Raw genomic sequence first — 12,327 nt, forward strand, 5'->3', positions numbered from 1 at the left:
AGGGGCCCGGCTTGACCTCTCTAGAGCCGCCATCTTCCCAAACCAGCCCGGTAGGTTGCCATGGAGACCAGAAAGGCACTGGAGAATGACATCAGCGCACAGCGACAATTCCGTTAGGTAAGGGCAAGGAACGTCCAGGACAGCGGACTTCGAGAGAAGAGCCCGCGCTTCAGACAGCCACCTTGGGTAAGGGCATAAAACCTCAGGTCTGAGGTGGGGGCGCTAACCCGACCCGCCATCTTTGCTAAGGGCACAGAGGCTCTTTACGGCGTGTTGCATGAACCTCGCCTTATCCGTTTCGGGGGTATTTACCTCGGCTTAGACCCCGGGCTCCAGAAAGAGAGAGAGAGAGAGAGCGGGGGGGGGGGAGAGGAGCGTTCCGACAATTCATGGGAAGCAAACAAGGCTGGGGGTGGGAGTGCCAGGAATAAAGATGGGGTGGTGGAGGCGAGGAGGCTGAACAAGGCAACAAAGATAATGCGACCAGGGTTGGCAACTCAGCAACCTGATTCTGGCAAAGTCATCCTGTGGCTCCTCAAATCCTGGAGGGGAGCCCTGCAGTCCCAGAAGGGAGGTGTCCCCAAAGCCGACCCCAAGGAAAACTCCACAATCTGTCCTATGAGCCTGCCTCGTCAGGGACTGAGGATACTGAGAGAAGGAAACTCCCGCCCAGACTCGCTTCATGTTTGAGGAGAAATCTGATATTCAGCAACTAAAGGCACATAAACATTGGACATTTTTATTCTTTAATATCCCTCTCTGAGCGTTCCTTCACAGCCACAGGCAATTACCGTATCTCATCAAATTCAGCACAACGGACACCTTGATGGAACTGGGAGATATGCCCAGAGTTCTAGTTTTAAGTCCCCTGTCCCCTCCCCGCTTTAGAATGAATGATTAAAAACATGTCTAAATACATAGCTTTTATGAATGTACACAATATAGCTAGATTTCAGCAAAGAATGTGGGGGGGGGTTCAATTCTGGATGTGGCAAAGGCAAACACCGAATTTTAGCTTAATTTTAATTTTTGTAATGAATCTCATTCTGATGATGTGTGCTGTGTTTAAAGTGATATTTAAATTCCACTTCTAGTTCTTTGGAATCTCACTTGGTTTAAATTGCCAGAGTTGGACATTTCTTGTTCTAAGGAGAGGCCTATACCAGAAAGTTGTACCATTCTAACTATGCCAGTAGAAGTAAACCTTACAACATATAAGATAGTTTCATTAGTAGAAAGGTTACACTGCTCAGGATAGTCTGCAGTACCTGGGGACATGGATCTAAGTTACGCAACTGTAGCTGAAGCAGGGGTGAAAGTAACTTAAATTTTTCACAGATACTGTCCTATCACACCCAGCCTTCCTGGGGTGGGGAGGATTAAGAACGGCCATACTTGGTCAGAGCAAAGGTTCATCTAGCCCAGTATCCTGTCTTCTGACAGTGGCCAATGCCAGATACCTCAGAGGGAGTGAACAGAACAGATAACCATCAAGTGATTCCTCTCCTGTCATCCATCTCCAGCTTCTGACAAAGAGCCTACCCATTCTGGCTAAGAAGTAGTGATGGACCTAACCTTCATGAATTTATCTAGTTGCGACTGTGATACAACAGTAACTGTAAGAAATTTTAAGTGTGGGGTGGAGTGTGGGGGGCTCAGAGGAGAGGGTTGGGATGTGGACGGTGCAAGAGTTAGGGCAGGGGACATGGGGAGTGCTGAGTCAGGATTGGAGTGTATGAGGGGGCTCAGGGAAGGGCTGGGGGTACAAGGAGGGGCTCAGGACACAGGTTTGAGGTGTAGGGAGTCAGGGAAGAGGACTGGGAGTGTGGGGGAGCTCGAAGTGGGGGGATATGGAGATGCAAGATTCAGGATGGGGCTGTGGGCAGGGGGCTGAGTGAAGGGGAGGCACCATTTCGGGGGAGGGGAGCTGCACCCACACATACCAGGTCCATGTCAAAAAAGAAAACAATGTTAGGAATCATTAAAAAAGGGATAGAGAATAAGACAGAGAATATCTTATTGCCTCTGTATAAAACTATGGTACACCTACATTTTGAATACTGTGTACAGATGTGGTTGTCTCATCTAAAAAAAAACCATACTGGCAGAGAAAAGGTTCAGAAAAGGGCAACAAAAATTACTTGGGGTTTAGAGTGGGTGCCATATGAAAAGAGATTAAAAAGACTGGGACTTTTCAGTTTAGAAAAGAGGAGACTCAGGGTATGTCTACACTTGCTCCCTAGTTTGAACTAGGGATGCAAATGTAGCGGACCGAAATTGCTAACGAAGCGGGTATTTAAATATCCCACGCTTCATTAGCATAATCTTGCCCGTGCGCTATTCTGCTCGCCAGCTGATTCGAACCAGGAAGTGCGCACTGGGACACGTTAGTTTGAATCAAACCCCTTGGTTTGAACTAACGTTATTCCTCAAAAAATGTTACTCCATTTTTTTGAGGAGTAACGTTAGTTCGAACCAAGGGGTTTGATTCGAACTAATGTGTCCTGGAGCGCACTTCCTTGTTCGAATTAGCTGGCGAGCGAAATAGCGCATAGGCGAGATTATGCTAATGAAGCGTGGGATATATAAATACCCGCTTCATTAGCAATTTCGGTCGGCTACCTCTGCATCCCTAATTCGAACTAGGGAGCAAGTGTAGACGTACCTTCAGGGGGATATGATAGAGATGTATAAAATCATGATTGGTGTGGAAAAAATGAATAAGAAAAAGTCATTTATTTGTTCTCATAACATAAAAATTAGGGGTCACCAAATGAAATTAATAGGTAGCAAGTTTAAAACAAACAAAAGGATTTTTTTCTTCATGCAGTGCACAGTCAACCTATGGAACTCTTTGCTGGAGAATGTTATGAAGACCAGGACTTTAACAGGGTTCAAAAAATAACTAGATTAATTCATGGATGTTAGGTCCATTAATGGCTATTAGCCAGGAAGGGTAGAAATAGTGTCCCTGGCCGCTGTTAGAGGCTGGAAATGAATGACTGGAAAGGGATCATTTTATGATTCCTTGTTCTGTTCACTCCCTCTGGTGCATCTCTGGCAATGGCTAGATGGACTTTTGGTCTGACCCAGTATGGGTGTTCTTGTGTGTGTTGCTTTTCCTGCTTCCTGCGACTAGGGAGCAAGGGGAAAGTGCAGAGTCTGTTGTGTTCCTTTCACTCCTGGATGTCTGGGGAGGGGCAGAGGATGAAAGCAGCATGCTCTGTACTTTCCCCCACTCCCTAGTCACCCCACTCCCTAGTCACAGGAAGCAGGAAAAGCAGCAGTGACCGGGTAGGTGCGGCTACAACCCCTCTGTCCCCCAAAATGGCAGCAGGAGGGCAGGGATTGTGGGCTGGAGCAGTCTCGGGGTGGGGGGAGCTCATCCCCAGCCAACCCTCTAAGCTGCCTGGCTGCCTGGTACTGAGTGCAGCAGCCTGCAGGAAGCCAGGAGCCAGACTGGGAGTGCCCTGCCTCTCCCACTGCAGCCAAGTCCCCCAGCTGGCCAGCTTCTTGCCAAAGCACCATATTGGAGCGCACCAGCTGAGAGGTGCCCATAAGCTGAAGTCAACATACATAGGTCTACTTACTGCTGTGTCTTCACTGTGGTAAGTTGACAGCAGATGCTCTCTCATCGACTCCACTTTCCCTTCTCATTCTGGTGAAGTACCAGGGTATGTCTAGACTACATGCCTCTGCCGACATAGTCAATGAAGCGGGGATTTAAATATCCTCGGCTTCATTAAAATAAAAATGGCTGCCGCGCTGTGCCGGCTCAGCTGATCGTCGGCACAGCGCGCGAGTCAAGATGCGAATCAGTCGACAAAGAAAGCCTTTGTCAACCGCTCTCTTATGCCTCGTGAAATGAGGTTTACAGGAGCAGTTCACAAAGGCTTCCCTTGTCGACTGATCCACATCTTGACTCATGCGCTGTGCTGACAATCAGCTGAGCCGGCACAGCGCGGTGGCCATTTTTATTTAATGAAGCCGAGGATATTTAAATCCCCGCTTCATTGACTATGTCGGGTAGCCTATTTTACATGCCTCTATCAGCAGAGGCATGTAGTCTAGACATACCCCCAGAGTCAATGGAAGAACGCTGCCCATTGATCTGGTGTGTAATGTAGACAAGCCCTTATATAAGTGGAAACAATTTTATGCTGGTATTACTATTCCCAGATGAGAAGGAGAATAAGCTATACTGGTATAACTGTGTCCACACTAGGGCTTGTCAAGTATAACTGCTTCAGTACAGTATTCAAGTGTATAACAGGTCTTTTAACTTAGTAGTGCAGAAATTAGATAAATTCAGTCCTGGCATAAACAGACCTAAATCAATCCATGTACTTTCATGGAGTTGTAGCCACTTATTCCAGGGATTGATATGCCTCACACATAAAAATCAAAATATATGAGAACGAAAACAGCCATGACTGTACTACAGATTTCTGTTAATATAGCCATGTTGGTCAATGATGTGAAGGTGTGATCGCTGACTGACATGCGTTTACTGATTGTAGCTCTTAGTGTCAACACAAGCTGGCAAAACTGCACTTTTACCATTACAGTTTGTTTCATTTGGTTTTACTATACTGATATAGCTGAATCCACGCTAGAAATGCTTTGCCAATATAGTATACTGATATTCCTATTCCAGTAAAGCAGCACTAGAGCTACACTGCTGCAGTGCTGTATATGTAGACATGTCACGAGTGCAGGCATAGCTTCAGAATGGACATAATGCCACTAAAATCAACTGATTTGCATCCAGTTATGCCATAGCTCAGTTTTTGAATTACAGGCAGTCCCCGGGTTACGTACAAGATAGGGACTGTAGGTTTGTTCTTAAGTTGAATCTGTATGTAAGTCGGAACTGGCGTCCAGATTCAGCCGCTGCTGAAACTGACCACCAGTTCTGACTTACATACAGATTCAACTTAAGAACCCCAAGTCAGCTGCTGCTGAAACTGATCAGCCGCTGATTCCAGGAAGCCCGGGGCAGAGCAACTCTGCCTCGGGCTTCCTGTAGTCAGCGTTGGTCAGTTTCAGCAACGGCTGACTTGGGGACGCCTGGGGCAGAGCGGCTGGGGTGCTGCTGGGTTGCTCCAGTAGCACCGCTCCTCGGCGCTACTGAACCAACCCAGCAGCGCCCCAGTTGCTCTGCCCCAGGGTCCACAACAAAAGCCTGGTCTGCTGGGGGGGGGGGGGGGGCACACTAGCTGTGCGCCCCCCCCCCAGCAGACCAGGGACACGGGGAGCAAAGCCGCAGCGGCGGGGTGCCTCGCCTCTGAGGCTTTGCTCTGGCGTGGGACCTGCCGCCGCTGCGGCTTTGCTCCCGGTGCCCCTGGTCTGCTGGAGACGGTCCCCAGCAGACCAGGGGCACCGGGAGCAAAGCCGCAGCCGCGGCGGGGTCCCGCGCTTCTGAGGCTTTGCCAGAGCAAAGCCTCAGAAGCGTGGGAACCCACCACGGCTGCAGCTTTGCTCCCGGTGCCCCTGGTCTGCTGGGGACCGTCTCCAGCAGACCAGGGGCACCGCGAGCAAAGCCGCAGCAGCGGCGGGTTCCCCCGCTTCTGAGCAAAGCCTCAGAAGCGGGGGAACCTGCCGCTGCTGCGGCTTTGCTCGCGGTGCCCCTGGTCTGCTGGAGACGGTCCCCAGCAGACCAGGGGCACTGGGAGCAGCTTTTCTCGCCCCGGAGGTTGAGGTGGCTGACCGCTGCCTGCGAGCTCCAGGGCGAGAGAGCCCCGCTCGTAAGTGCGGATCCGACATAAGTCGGATCCGCGTAAGTCGGGGGCTGCCTGTACTTTGGCAATTTCACAAGAAACTATCATCAGATAATGATACTTTATAATAATGCTTCATCCTTTTCTAGCATTTTTCATTTGAGAAATAATAGCAAAGTAAGCCTTCCAACACAGATGTGAGATAGAAAGAAATATTATACTCATTTTACAGGTACAGAAATTGAAATAGAGAGAGATTAAGTAACTCGCGCACAGTCAAAAGAAACCAGTGGCAGAAATGATGTTTCCCATTTCCCAATCCTGTGCATTCTACCCTCCATCTCCTCTGAAACTCCTAGTAATGCCTTCATGAAGCTAGTAAATCTTTACAAAATCAACATCAAGCTCTTTGTAGTGCTTTTCCTCCCAAGATCTTTACAAAAGATGTAAATGTTACACATACATAGACAGTGTAAGCCAAACCAGTCATAGTAATGTAGCCCACCTATCTTTGCATATGTATATATACCTACCAAATTAAAATTTCCACTTCATGCATCTGACAAGTGAGTTTTAGCGCATTAAAGCTCATGCCCCAAAAATTTGTTTTTAAGGTACCACAAGACTCCTTGTGGTTTTCGTTGAAACAGACTAACCCCTCTGAAACAGGTGCTAAATGGCTCTTTAATCCATTTGAAAATGGTATAACAGGAACCAATGACCAGGAAGCTGAAGCTAGACAAATGCAAATTAAGTGCACTTTTTTAACTGTGAGGATGATTAACCATTGGAACAAACTACTATGGAAAATGGGGAGTTTTTCATCTCCTGGAGTCTTCAGATGCAGATGACTATCTGGAAAACTCTAAGGACCCAAATGTGTATTTTTACGTACACAGTGTCCCCAGTAGTTTTTGTGGAAAAGAGATGCTGCACCTTATAAGGGTATAATAATCCTTTGCATCTGCCAGTCCTGGAGGAATTCTGCAACTTTCCAAATGCAACAATTGCAGAATTCCCCTAGGATTAGTATAGAGATCTCCTTTAGCTTTATTACAAAGGTGAATATGATTTCCATTTTACAAATAAGGAAAGTAAGGCACAGAGAGATTCTCCAACTTGCCCAAATTCACAAAGCAAGTCCAGTTATTCTGTAGTTCAAGGATCTGCACATAGATGGCAACGGGCTAATATCATGAAAGCATTCTTCACCCTTAGTTTCTCACAAGTTCAACACTTCTAAAACCTTACAAAATTCAGGCTGCAGAACTTCTCTTTAGATTTTAGCAGGCTGGTTTTAACTATGATCTTAGCAATACTTTCCTCCCCACATTCCCTTTTCTGCTCTTTCTGTTGGCTCTTGATGTTTTAAACATTCATTTGTGAAGCAATTATAAAAGACTTGCAGCACAAGAGGAATAATGAGAGCAATGCACTGTTTTTCTCACAGCAGGACTCCAGTCCCTGGTCTGGAGAAAATACTTAGTGTTCCATCTCATAGTGAATTCATTCAGGACCCAGACTGCTGTCTTATAAAACAGTGCTCTGCTCCTATTATTGCTGAAATCCTAGAGTCACACTTTCTTATTCCTTGGGACATCAGCAGATTCTGCTACTTGAAGATGTTTATGGGAATTGTGACTGTCTCCCAATGACTGAGATAAAAATAAATACATTTCCCTATACAAACTCAGCCACTCCTCTAAAATATGCAAAGTGGGTGTTGCTTACAGTTTTCTTTTTAAAAAATATGGTAAATAGAAAGTAGAGTGCTTCTGAATCTCAGAGTTTACTGTATGCTGGGCAACTTCACTGAACATTTGAACTTGATTGAAAATGAGTATTTCAGAAATATTCTTAGCAGTGTTTAAGCCAAATGTTTATAATTTAAAATAGAGTCTGCTGTAGTCATTCCAAACTCTTTAATCAGCATGATTTCCAAATAAAATATTAGTTTATTAATAAATATAGAGTATCAAATAATTTACAACAATAGATTAAGACAACTTCCCTGCCAAAATAAATGCTAGCATTTACTGCACTGCATATGTTCAAAGTACTGTAAAAACATTAATTGACAGAATACAATTTGAAATAAAATATCTGTCTCCTAAATTAGTAAGTAAGATGATAAAATTGGGACTTAAAATAATGTGAAACAAGATAAAAATTCTCAAAACAGCAATATTTTCAGTAAGTACTGTGCAAAGTTAGTATAACAGTAATATGCATTCCCTAGTTATTTGCTGCACTTCTATAAATATGAAGAGTGACCAAACAGCATAAAGAGAAGATGTGTCCTTTTTAGAGGGATATTTTTGTTCTTAGGATGTTTAAATCCAGTATATCTGATCTGCTTGAGAATTTCAATGTATCAACTGTGAACAAAGTAACCACATTGTGAAACTACAAATGGCAACATCAGAAACACACATAATTTTCTCTGTTTTGAGATGTTAATACTGAACTGAAACTGGGGTGGAATTAAGGGTATTTGAGAAGGGAGGATTTACATCTGGTCTCATATTAATAAACTGCTGATAGATAACAACAAAAGTGGCTTTTTACTTCCTGACCCATGTTTTCTCTGTTTTGTGCTTCCATTCCTGTAGGAGCCTACCAGCAGGAAAGGGAGGTGGTCCAGGTGTGGCAGCAGGGCAGGGGCTCACCCGGACACTGACAGAGCCTATGGGAGGGGAGCAGGCTGTAGCTCAAGCCATGCTTTGCTGTGGATGAGCAATAGAGATGTACTGCTGTGGTATCAGTTATGTAGTTTTCCCTGCTTCATTCATATTGCCATGCACAATATCAGTCTTCTCCAAATTACACAGAATTATAGGGAGCAGATACTGACTCCATATGGCTAGAAACATGGACCTTATGCTGCAATGTTTTATGCTGCAGTGAGACCAGATCACTTACTGCTGGCTTGGCATGGAAAGGTGTCCTACCATGGAAGACGGAATAAGGCAGGTCTCCCCAGACACCTTGTGGAAGGATGAAAGAGTACCTCAATGAGAGCTTTATGAAGATGTGCAGGGAGGATTCTTGCTCCATCTCCAGATGGATTTACAGACTGTTCTGGGGAGCCTTCACTGTGCAGGTAGTGTGGCTGCCAAAAATCATACCCAATTGCCTTAACCCACTTGTAGCATGATAAAAAAATGATGTCCCCCCCCTCATCATTAGGGCCTGACAGCAAGACATCCTGGGAGGAAGGGATTGTCTCCAAAGTTATAAAAAGTTCCTGGCTGTCAGTGAAATCAGGTGCTCCATTCACTTGCTGACCATTATCCTTCTCTTCCTCATCCACACTGTCCTCCAGATCCTTCTACAAAAGAATTTCAAAAACCAGTGAGACAGCTGACCTGGAATTCATTTACAAATTCAACACTATCAACTTAAGATTGAAGAAGGATCTTAACTGGTTAACTCATTACAAAGATAATTTCCTCTCTCTGGATATTTATATTTTCACACCAAATGCTGTGAGTGACTCACTTTCACCCTGACTTCATTAGCTTCAGTGTGTGTCCGTGGACCACAGGTTGGAAACCATTGAAATAGACTACTAAATTGACCACCAATCACTCTCTCTTTGACTCTGGTACTCCACTGGAATGAGAAGTGTAAAGAAAGTTGAATTTCTCCCACAACAACTCGGAGTATGTTGACTCCAGCTATGGTATTCATATATGCCAAGTGATTTCTAATGATCAGAAATAGTTTTCTGTTCTATCTGAAAACTGGCAGCTTAGTACCATGCGGAGACTCTGGCCCAGTACTTAAAAGAAACAGATACTGAATGACCAACACTACCATTTATGCACATTTTTGTAGGACTCCCATGCAAGTACTGAGCCCAAGCTAACTTTGCTCAGCCTGTGACAACTGGAGAAATTGAGGCCTGCATAAACATTTTTAAATAGTAGAAGCCTATAGATGGATGATGCATTTGGAGAGTGAACTGAATAAAGTCTGGAGGTAAAACCCAAGAAGAAAGATATGTAGACTGGTCTTGCCACTCAAAATAAAGGTAAGTCTGGAAACATTTTAATGTTAAAAGAATGTGACACATTTCATCCCTGCTTTCACTTTTTTCCTCATTTTCACTTTGAGAATTCAAACTTTCGCTATCTATACTACTAATGAATATAAACTGTAATGTACAAGCATTTTTATCTTGCTGCAGTCTACCCTACCCAAGTCCTGCTTATACCATTGATAGCTTACACCATTGATAGCACCAGTGCATCTGCATTGAGGCCAAAAACCAAACTTCCTCATGTTGGCAGAGCCTACAAGAACTGATTCCAGTACTGGGAAGAGGCAGGAGATGATTTATAAAGGAATAAATTCAGAGTATCTCTTTGTATAACACCATTTCCAAAGATCTGGGTGTTAAAGCTGTGTTAATGAGGATAGTGGGGCTTAATAATTAATTATACCAGGGGGCTGTGCCAGCTCACCAGCTCCCCTCTCTCTGGGGGTAGGCAGCTCCAGCTCCCCCACTGGCTACCAAGCAGGGCCAGGCCTGGCTCTCCCCTGTCTGGCGGACAGGACTGAGGCTGAACCAGCCCCAGCTCTCTCCCCCTCTCGACCACCAGGGAGGGCTGAGGCCAGTGTATGGCAGCCCTGGCTGCCCTCAAAGCACCTGGGAGCAGGGAGGGAGGAGGCAGGCGGATCACAGAATGACATGACGACATCACTCTGGCATCCTGCCAGAATTTATAGATAGATAGATATAGATATATACAGAGAGAGAAAGAGAAAAGGCAGACTTTCTGCAATGAAGACATGACATCCGTGTAAAATCAGTTCCATAAAGCCAGTATTTACTGAGTTCCATAGTGAGTAAATGACACCCTCTTTTCATACATGTTTATAAAGAGGGAAATACAGGGAAATTGCAAGCTTTACTTCAATTTGATCCTCCTGCCTCCATTCCCACACCCAGCATTCTCCCTAACCCCTTCTCCTCCCCACCCACGCTGCCTATCCCTACCCCCCATCTTTTTCCTCCATTCCTACACCCCCATCCTTCCCTAACTCCTCCCCCTCTACACCCCCACACTACCCATCCCTCTGCCTCCATTCCTAGATCCCTCTGACCTCCACCTCCCCCCTTACTGCACCACCCATCCCCACGTACACCCTATCCCCCTTTCTCCCTCTTTACACTCATCCTGCCCTCTCCCACTAATTTGTCAAGCTGCGCGCACCTCTCTCCTAGGAGTACCACTGGGTCAGACAGCACAGCCCCGGCCACCGCAGCAGGAGCCACAGCCCGCTCCCAGTCCAGCCTTTCCAAATGGACCCACTGGGCAGCTTTTCCGTGGCAAGCCCAGAGCGCAGAGCAGCTGCACCAGACAACTGGGGAAGTGGCCAGGGTGCAAGACGTGCCCAGCTAACAACAGGCCTGGGAGAGTGTGCCTGAGACCCAGGTCACCAGCACATGCCAAAGCCACTCGCTCAGGGGGAGACCTGCAGCATGGCCTCAAAGCACTGTGGCTGGGCCTGGACCACACAGAAGGAAGCTGGGCAGCAGGCCCATGGGCCGGGAAGACTGCAGATAGGGTCCAGAGGCAGGCGGACACTTCTTCAGGGAGCGCACTGGGACAGAGCCACAATCCCACCATTTCACAGAGACCAGTTAGGAAAGAATCCTGCCAGCAGGGCTGGTAGCATAGCGAGAGGCCAGGGTGGCACTGGAAGGGCAGTATTTGAGCAGGCTGAGGGTGTGGGGTGTCAGTGAGCGGGCTGAAGGTACGCAGAAAGACTGCAGCCGGTAGGGCTGCAGGTGAAAAGGCTGGTCAGTGGGGAAGCATGCTGGTGTCACTGGTACCATGGTGAGAGGCCATTTTGGGAAGGGAGGCATGTTCTGGGCTTGGAGTTGGGGGCATGGCAACGTAGAGTAACATGATGACGTCACTCTGTCATCCCACAGGAATTTTTTATATATATATAGACAGAGAGATTAGCATTTGTTTAGGAGCTTCAGGGGGTAGCCGAGTTAGTCTGTTACAAAAAAAAATGGTCTGGTAGCACTTTGATATTTCAGTGGCAGTCTGGTAGTTTTCTTTATTATTAATTGTTATATTACTATTTTATTAAATATCTATTAATTATTAATTATAATACTAGTATTATTAACCAGGACTAGAGTTATAACTTCACTTCCATAGGGCAATACATCATGCAAATATCTTTGGGTATGTCTAGACTACATGGCTCCGTCGACAGAGCCATGTAAACTAGTTTACCCGGCATAGTCAATGAAGCGGGGATTTAAATAATCCCCGCTTCATTAAAATAAACATGGCCGCCGTGCTGTGCCGACGATCAGCTGATCTGGCACAACGCGGCAGTCTAGACACGGATCTGTCGGCTGGGGAAGCCTTTGCCAACTGATCCCTTATACCTTGTGAAAGCAAAGGCTTCCCCAGCCGACAGATCCGCGTCTAGACTGCCACGCTGTACTGGATCAGCTGATCGTCAGCACAGCGCAGCAGCTATGTTTATTTTAATGAAGCAGGGATTTCTTAAATCCCCGCTTGGTTGACTGTGCTGGGTAAACTAGTTTACATGGCTCCGTCGACAGAGCCAT

The 12,327-nt window shown here is 46.1% G+C and overlaps 1 long non-coding RNA gene across 1 annotated transcript; it reads left to right on the forward strand.

Moving 5' to 3' along the window:
- The first annotated feature begins 48 nt into the window (after positions 1–48).
- LOC142819368 (uncharacterized) lies at positions 49–11,999 on the forward strand. The gene is made up of 3 exons (XR_012897247.1): positions 49–186; positions 8,333–9,756; positions 10,954–11,999. It is a non-coding gene; the product is annotated as an uncharacterized LOC142819368 (long non-coding RNA).
- Positions 12,000–12,327: the final 328 nt, after the last annotated feature.

The sequence above is a fragment of the Pelodiscus sinensis genome, chromosome 22 (genome assembly GCF_049634645.1).
Source record: "Pelodiscus sinensis isolate JC-2024 chromosome 22, ASM4963464v1, whole genome shotgun sequence".
Lineage (NCBI taxonomy): Eukaryota > Metazoa > Chordata > Testudines > Trionychidae > Pelodiscus > Pelodiscus sinensis.